This window comes from Schistocerca gregaria, chromosome 3 (genome assembly GCF_023897955.1).
Source record: "Schistocerca gregaria isolate iqSchGreg1 chromosome 3, iqSchGreg1.2, whole genome shotgun sequence".
Lineage (NCBI taxonomy): Eukaryota > Metazoa > Arthropoda > Insecta > Orthoptera > Acrididae > Schistocerca > Schistocerca gregaria.
Genome location: NC_064922.1, coordinates 244,407,069 through 244,415,521, shown reverse-complemented (window position 1 = coordinate 244,415,521; position 8,453 = coordinate 244,407,069). Strand labels below are relative to the sequence as shown.

Sequence of the window (8,453 nt, the reverse complement as noted above, 5' to 3'; positions counted from 1 at the left end):
GACGTCTTTGAGAAAATATTTCCTCCCAGTCTTTTTATATTTATCTCTCAGTGTACGAATCAGAGACTAAAAATGATAAAGAAAACCACAGTTCAGAACACAGATCCTGGAGAAATTAGGTTGGTTCTTGGTGTTATGCCCGTAATGTGTTACAATAGAGTGCCCTCATTTTCGGACTATTGGTCACACACTGCTTCAATGGGAAATGTTGCTAAAAAAGAGCAATTTCCAGAGATAGGTGCAAAGTGTTACTTTCTAAACTTTACTTCAATTTCCCTGAGAAACCAGACACAGCTAATAAGCTTTACTACCTAGAGCCAATAGTCGCTTGTCTGAAAAACACTTTTCAGAAAGCGAGGTCGGCAAGTACAGCACAAAGCATTGACGAGTCTATGGTAAAGCTCAAAGGAAGGCCAGCCTTGAAACAATACCTTCCTATGAAGCCAGTGAAGCGTGGAATAAAGATATGGATGAGGAGTGATTCTGTAACAGGCTACACATATAACTTCAACATATATTTTGGAAAGGATGTAAATAATCTGGATGGCACATTGGGTGACCGTGTAGTTCTGCAGCTCTCAAAAACAATTAGAGACACTAATGTAATGTTGTCATTTGATAGATTTTTTACATCAATTCGTTTGATGGATACCTTGCCGTTTGCAGCTGTTGGTACACGTATGGCTAACAGGAAAAATGTGCAAAAGTCAACAAAAGAAACTTGCTTGGGGGGAATGTGAGTTTCTTTGCAAATTCGTCTGGTATATTGTGGTTTAAATGGCAGGACACCAAGGAAGTAATGTTGGTCAGTAACTGTCATTCTTATGATGTGTGTACAGTGAACAAAAAAGCAAAAGATGGATCTAAATTGGTTGCAGAATGTCCAGAGGCACTGAAAACTTGTAACGACCATATGGGTGGCGTGGACTTGGCTGATCAGATACGTAAACTGTATGATTTAGACAGAAAATCTGATAAATGGTGGAGGAAAGTGTTCTACAAACTGTTTCTAGCTAGTGCTGTAAATGCCTGGATTTTAAAAAAGGAAACTCAACACAAGACAGTGCAACTAAAACATTTTCTAGTCAACCTGGCAGAGCAGATGATTGCCAAGGTACAAAAGACTGCCAAGGCACAGCGGAAGTCCTCAACTGGGCGCCCTTCTAACGGCCAGTCCACACGCAACGATCTGTCTGCGCACATCACATCTGCGCAGACAGATCGTTGCGTGTGGACAGAAGATTTGCACCAACCTGAGGTGTGTGCAAACATGGAAGTTGGAGTTGGAGGTTTGAGCGAAAACTCTCAAATCTGTGGGTTCAAACCACATCTGCACAGACAAATTGGAGCGCGTGGATACGAAATCCCAGCAAATTTGGCGCGAAACAGCTGTTTGCTCAGTCTAGTGTTTGTATTTGTGCGCACAGGGCATTAAAATGGCTGATACTCGTCAGTGTTCTCGAGAGTTCGTAAATGAATTCATTGAAATATATGGAAACAACACCTGTTTGTGGAAGATTAAAAGTAAAGAATATAGTGACCAAGATAAAAAGACAGCAGCATACAATGCTCTAATTGAAAAATTGCGGGCAGTTGACGCCTCGACAAACAGAAAAACGGTAATTAAAAACAAAAATTCGTTGCGAACTGGCGAAATTATTTGCGGATGGATGTCGAATCTCTTAAAGCTTGTAACCCCTCATATTATGAGAAAAAATACTAGTATAAGACAATTTCTGCTTCCACTATCTACACCATTTTGACTACTTTCTCTGTTTCCTGCGGTTGTTCTGAATGTATTTTGCAACACAAGTTGCGAACACAGACCACAACAGAACTTCCTCCATTTCTATATTTCAAAATAATTGAATTAAATTTTTGATGTTTACGGGGAATGTAGTCGCTTGCCACTGATATTTCTTTTCTACACCGACAGATGGGGGGCGAGTAGTAGATTCGGTTTTGTGTCGTGTGAACACACCACATTTGCAGCGATCTTTTTCATGTACAGACATCTGCGGCGATGTCTGCGCAGACAGATCGTTGCGTGTGGACCGGGCTTAAGAGAGCAAGAGGTATACAGAATGAAGGGCTAAACCTCCCTGAAGAAGGACCTACAAGAAGAAGGTGTGTTTTGTGTTGCAGCAACAACAAGGAAACACTAACAAAAACTGCCTGCAAAATGTGCCAGCATCCATAATGCCAAAAGTGCTTTGCAACATACCATATGTAATTATAATAAATCAGACGTGTTATTCTTTGATAGTGAATGTGTTCTAAAAATTGTTACTAACTAGTGTAATAAAAAACTGTTTGTATACATCTTATTTTCTATAAATATTTTAGTAACCGCTATTGCTGTTGGGTACTGGTGGGACGACGTTTGTCCCACTTGGTAAGCCTAGTGGGACACCCGTATCCCACTCAATACTGGGGCATCAGTGTCCCAGGGTCTAATCGCAGGAAGTGAGTTCAGAATGGACAAAAATGTATTCGTAATATTATCAATACTAATAAAACACTATGTGGTCAAAAGAAGAAGTTTCTATACAAAAATTTAAAAAATCCGTCTTGAAAGGTTTAAACTGCAACATATAAAAATATATTTTACAAACTAGTTGTGTATGCGAAACGTTACTTACGTTTAATGTTTTATTGGTTCTAACAAAACGTTAACAGGAATAAGTTGAAACTATCAACGGTCTTAAGATATAAAGTATATCGAACATGTATCAGTAGTCGCAAAACATCTGTCTTTCGGCTGAATATCGATGTTCTTTCATGTACATGGACAAAGTAATACAAATAAATACATACTTGAAGTTCAATGCTAGGTCGTCAAGTATCGATCATTGGTCGAATGTAGATCGATTTAGAAAAGGAAAAAGGCAACTTAGCGAGAACATTTTGAAAGCTGTTGTGGTGCCATCGTGTTTGTGACAAGTGCTTGTGTGTTGTTTTCTGTGCTGTGTTTACACTTTGGTGGTGGTAGCGGAATTTGAAACTTCCTATCTTAGTCATTAGGTTTCACTGATAAGGCAAGAGGTAATATACTCAATTGTAATTTATGCCTAATACGCAGTTTGTGTGTCTCATTAAATTATTTCTTGAATGGCTTATATTACTATTGTTGCTGGCGAAGGAAAAGAAATTTCCATAAAACCCCAAATATCATTTGTCTGTTCTTTTCACGTATTCTCGTACTTCTCAGTACGTCAATACAACATCCTTGTCGGCATCGTATGACAAATTGTTAGCGTCCACAGAAAGTGCGTTCAAACTGCAAGTTTGCAGTTGAATTCCGGTTTGATTTAGCATTGAGTTCAGACAGTTTTGAGGTGTATTTCGTGGCGTTTATTTTATGCCTAATAATGAGCACACTGGTTTTGTCAACAATTGACTTACACTGATGACAGAATATTGTACTCTGCCTTACGGGAGAAAAGAAGAGTACGCGGAAGGCAGAAAGAACGTACGAGGAGGCAATTGCTTGAGATCAGTGATACGTTTACTTTGTTTGTGGCAAGGTGAACAAAAATGTAAATACGTTAGGCGCAGGATATATCAACTCCGCTGCAGCACATAGTTCATTTTGCACAAGGAAAAGAAAACTATGCAAGTTAGAGGTACGAAGTGTAGCAACTGAAAAATATAGACTTATACTTTTAGGGGCATATATTCATATGTGAAATAGTGGTTTATGGTGAACTGTTCTTTGAAATTGCGATCGTAAGAAAAAGTATGATGCTGATAAGTTACGAAAATTTTCTCTGGTAAAAGTGAAACTACAGAGGTATGTCAGCAGTAGAGGGCTAGAAGTAGCAGTAGCGTTATTCATCCTTAGATATCTTTTTACAAGGATATCGGATTGTCAAAGTATTTACTACTTAAGACAAATTTAAGATAAGCTCATTCGTATACACATATTTACAGACTTCTAGTTAGACATAATCATTAGATTTACTCCTGGTAGACAATAGTTTTTTTTACAAATTACTTATTAAGTAATGTAATGCGACATTATTCACTCATATCTCGCTATGAGTCACTGCACACACTATACACACATCATTTCATAACACTTCAATCACCACACACACACACACACACACACACACACACACACACACACACACACACACACACACATCTCCGAGCCATTTTATGTACCGCAACTTCCCATTTGCTATTCTGAAAAACTGAGTCAGCATCCCTCCGTAATGAGTGAGATGTTGCACTCAGAAAGGGCAAGATGTATTAGTATTGTGCTATGCATAGCTTGGGGATGAGTATTTCTAGAAAGGAAAAAAACAAAATCAAAGTGAAGGTGTTATGTTGGATGTTTTATAATCATTATTTATTTGTACAACATTTTTTATCAACCCCTACTTTGTTTTATCTAAGTAATCCTTCAATGTAGATTTTAAGAAAGGAGAAGACGCAGAACAGGCAAACTGTTAAAATACATATAAAATCTACTTGGCACTTCAAACTTGCTGGTGAAGATCTCATGGAAGGTCAGCTGTCTACTAAACTTACAAATTAAATACAGCTGGATGAGCAAAGGAGCTCATATGACTGGATGTTACAGTATGAAACTTCCATTTTAGGAAGTGGAAACTATTTCTAAAAATATTAACTATAAAGTTTAGAAGACGGTTGTATTTTAAGATTACATCAGTTTTAAGTTACTAGTGAAATTCTGGATAATAGCTCTCCACCACCAGGGTTGCTACTGAAATTCTGAGAGTATTTAAAGAACTCTTGACCATTGTATCTGTGTGTATATCATGAGATCTCATTCTGACAAAATCAGAGAAATTAGATCTTATATGGACCAGTCATCATTCTAATAGTGATACCAGAGGTTCACTGTGCTACTTGTGGAGAAACGGCGCAAATATATGATACAGGTATTGTTGGCCGTGGCATGTAGAGCAGGTAGTGTAAGTTCCAATCTTAAAATGTTTGCCTATAACACTGTCACATTAAATAATTATTGTCTGAGAAAAGTCTGCACAAATTTTAGTTGGGTGCAGAGACTGACAAAAAGTCATTTATGTAAAGATATAAGTTACAAACTCCATGAAGCATAACCATCTGGTGGATTTCACAAACAAATGAGGCACATATAGAGTAGGATAGATCATTTGTGGTCGTGTGAAGTGGAATATTGATGTAGAATGTATTGTAATTAAGTCATATGAAGATATTTCTTGCATAAGACTTGTTCATCAATTGTATACAAGGAAAGTTAATATGTTTCCCTTGTGGGAGAGTGTGACTGTAAAGTGCTGGAATATCTCAGCTAACACACATTCAAAGTAAGACACCTAACAACTCATGGAAATTTAGTTAGAAAGTTCTGAGAACAGGTCTTCTGAATTGGTTGTCTGAATTATATATCAGACAGGACTGTAGATACCGCAAAGATTAAATTTAAACATATAATTCCTGCTATTAGATTAAGCCCTAATGTTGTTATTGCTGTTGTGGTATTCAGTCCAGAGTCTAATTTGATTCGGCTCTCCGTGCTACCCCACCCCATGCACATCTTCATCTCCAAGTAACTTCTGCAACCTACATCCTTCTGAATCTGCTTAGTGTATTCACCTCTTGGTCTCTCTCAGCGATTTTTGTCCTCCACGCTTCCATCCAATACTAATTTGGTGATCCCTTGATGCCTCAGAATGTGTCCTACTAACTGATTCCTTCTTCTAGTCAAGTTGTGCTACAAATTCCTCTTCTCCCCAGTTCTCTTCAGTACCTCCTCTTTAGTTATGTGATCTGCCCATCTAATCTTCAGCATTCTTTTCTTGCACCTCATTTCGAAAACTTATATTCTCTTCTTGTGCAAACTATTTATCGTCCATGTTTCACTTCCACACATGGCTACACTGCATACAAATATTTCCAGAAAAGACACCCTGAAACTTAAATCTACACTTGATGTTAACAAATTTCTCTTCTACAGAAACGCTTTCCTTGATATAGCTAGTCTACATTTTATATCCTCTCTTCTACGACTGTCACCAGTTATTTTGCTCCCCAAATAACAAAACTCATCTACTACTTCAAGTGTCTCATTTCCTATTATAATTCCCTCAGCATCCCATAACTTAATTACACTACGTTCCATTATCCTTGTTTTGCTTTTGTTGTCTCTGACAGAATTCCAATACCATCAGCAAACCTCAGAGTTTTTATTTCTTCTCATTCTTGCTGAATGTACAGATTGAATAACATTGGGGAGAGGCTACAACCCTGTCTTACATCCTTCTCAACCACTGCTTATCTTTCATACCCCTTGACTCGTATAACTGCCATCTTGCTTCAGTACAAATTGTAAATAGCCTTTTGCTCCCTGTATTTTATTCCTGCCACCTTCAGAATTTGAATGAGAGTATTCCAATCAACATTGTCAAAAGCTTGTTTTAAGTTTACAAATGCTAGGAATGTAGGTTTGCCTTTTCTTAATATTTCTTCTAAGAGAAGTTGTAGGGTCAGTATTGCCTCATGTCTTCCTACATTTCTGCGGAATCCAAACTGATCTTCCCCGTGGTTGGCTTCTAGCAGTTTTACATTCATCTGTAAAGAATTCATGGTACTATTTTACAACCATGACTTATTAAACTGATAGTTTGGTAATTTTCACACCTGTCGATACCTGCTTTCTTTGGGATTGGAATTATTATATTCTTCTTGAAGTTTGAGGGTATTTCACCTGTCTCATACATTTTGCTCACCAGATGGTAGAATTTTGCCATGGCTGGCTTTCCCAAGATTACCAGTAGTTCTAATGGAACGTTGTCTACTCCCGGGAACTTTTTCTTACTTAGGTCTTTTAGTGCTCTGTCAAATTCTTCTCACAGTACCATACCTCCCATTTCATCGTCATCTACATCCTCTTCCATTTCCATAATATTGCCGTTAAGTACATTGCCCATGTATAGACCCTCTATATACTTATTCCACCTTTCTGATTTCCCTTCTTTGCTTAGGACTGGTTTTCAATCTGAGCTCTTGGTATTCATACAGGTGATTCTCTCTTCTCCAAAGATCTCATTAGTGTTCTTGTAGGCAGTATCTATTTTACCCTTAATGATACTTGCCTCTACATCTTTACATTTGTCCTCTAACCATCCCTACTTGGCCTATTTGAGACATTTGTATTCCTTTTTGCCTGCTTCATTTACTGTGTTTTTATGTTTTCTCCTTTCATCAATTAAATACAGTATCTCCTCTGTTACCCAAGGATTTCTACTAGCCCTAATATATTGTACAAAATGTACCTGCTGTCAAATGACTTCTAGTGACTTACAGAATATAGTTATGGATGTCTTTGTGTTCTCCTTTAAAAGTAAACAACAGTCCACTCCTTTAAAGGAAGAGAAAAGTAATTCTTATTTGTTATCTACTAAACCACAGTTCTTGGTCATTTTGGCTCCTCATTTTCTGTCCCTCATTTTGTAGTTAACATTTCTATATTCAGAGAATGTATATGAGCTCAAATTTCTTCATTTAATTTGTTATTGCCATTTAAGCTCAAGTTTTGTTTGCTTGTCAGTAATAATGTTCTATTACCGAGCAGGCAATAACTCTCTCTCTTGGAATGTTTTATCCTCATTGCTTGGAGTTCACAAACATGCCTTGTGGATATGTTGCTGACATTTTAGAAGGAAACATTGCTTGCTTACTTGCTCACTCTACAGTGCCCAGTGGCACATGTATTATAAATGTCAGTTGGTTATAGCTGACTACAGATTACTGAATCTGGATTAAGGAGCTAGATCTGGTTAATACAGGCTTTTCTGTAGCGGCTGCAAGCTCTGTACAATACTTCAGCAATGAGTATTGTGTGCAGTGGTAAACATTTTATACTAAAGGTTGTGGAGTCCTGTTATCGTTGGCAAGATTGCAAAGATCCTAGCAATATTTATTTAATTTTATGTCATTGTTGACATCTTTAGTCCAATGTTGGTTTGATGCAGCTTACCATACTAGTCTATTCTGCACAAACCTGCTCATCTCTACATAATTGTTTGACTCTATATCTGATTGAAACTGATTACAACTGAATGAAATGGCACAGTGGTTAGCACACTTGACTTGCATTTGGGAGAATGACAGTTCAAACCCTCATTCAGCCATCCTGATTTAGGTTTTCCATGATTTCCCTAACTCGCTATGGGCAAGTGCTGGGATGGTTCCTTTGGAAGGGCACAGGTGACTTCCTTCCCCCTTCTTCCCTAATATGATGGGACCGGTGACCTTGCTTTTTGGTCCCCTCTCTTAAATCAGCCAGCCAACCAACCAACTTGATTTCTGTTGCAAGCCTTGGTCTCCCTCTACAATTTTAACTGCCTTTCACCCTCACATTAGCTTACAGTGCCAAAATGACAATTTCTTGAAGCCTGAGTGTGTGTCTTAGACAACCAATCCCTTATTTTAAT

General features: G+C 37.8%; 1 protein-coding gene across 2 annotated transcripts in view; it reads left to right on the top strand.

The window, feature by feature from the left end:
- The first annotated feature begins 2,773 nt into the window (after window positions 1-2,773).
- Window positions 2,774-8,453, top strand: part of LOC126354093 (transcriptional regulator ATRX-like) — a 479,559-nt gene continuing 473,879 nt past the window's right edge. Inside the window, exon 1 of one of the 2 annotated variants that reach the window (XM_050003480.1) lies at window positions 2,774-3,045. The gene's annotated coding sequence lies outside the window, so the exon portion shown is untranslated. The remainder of the gene's footprint in view (window positions 3,046-8,453) is intronic. The other variant, XM_050003481.1, reaches the window with a different exon arrangement.